Raw genomic sequence first — 699 nt, 5'->3', positions numbered from 1 at the left:
TGGAGCCCTGCAGTCCTGTGGACCCTCAGGGTGGGGACCGTGGGCTTGTCCACCCCTGGCACGGCTGCTCCTTGGATCTGCAACCACTCTCCGAGCCGGCTGGGATAGTGGTAAATCCAAGGAGGAGCAACTTCTCTGTTTAACATTTAAATAAACTCCAGGGTGTTTATTCAGCAGCGTTTGCTCAGCGAGGACCCGTCTCTGGGTAAACAGCTGAGAGCTTTAGAGGAGTATTTATACACTGGCACGTTAACGTGGCTCTTCAGAGTCTCTTGGATCCCTTTGGCTCCAGCCCACCACTCCAAGTGGCCCTGTGGGCCAGGATGTGGTGGTTTGGGGCTGGTGGCACTGGGAGGTGGCTGTGAATGGGCTGAGGAGGAGTATGGAGAAAGGGGAACTTTTGGGGACAGGTTTGGTCACTGCTTTTCCCACCTGGAAGTTGTCCTGTTTGCCCTTTGATGGGGAAAAGTTGCCTGGGAGCTGCAGGGGTGGGGAGGGTGAAGTGAAAGAGAAAATTCTGGGTGAAAATACAAAACCAAAAAAACAGGTGGACTGGGGGTGGTTTGAAGCTCTGGGGTGGGAGCACAGCCCCGAGCACCCTTCTCCCCATCCTGCACCCACCACCCCACCCTCGCCCAGCATCGTGGCTCAGTGAAGGACACGGATGGACTGGGAGGGTGGGCAGGGGCCACTCCATTC

This window comes from Chaetura pelagica, unplaced genomic scaffold (assembly GCF_000747805.2).
Source record: "Chaetura pelagica isolate M959 unplaced genomic scaffold, ChaPel_1.0 scaffold463, whole genome shotgun sequence".
NCBI lineage: Eukaryota > Metazoa > Chordata > Aves > Apodiformes > Apodidae > Chaetura > Chaetura pelagica.
This window is presented reverse-complemented; position numbering follows the sequence as displayed.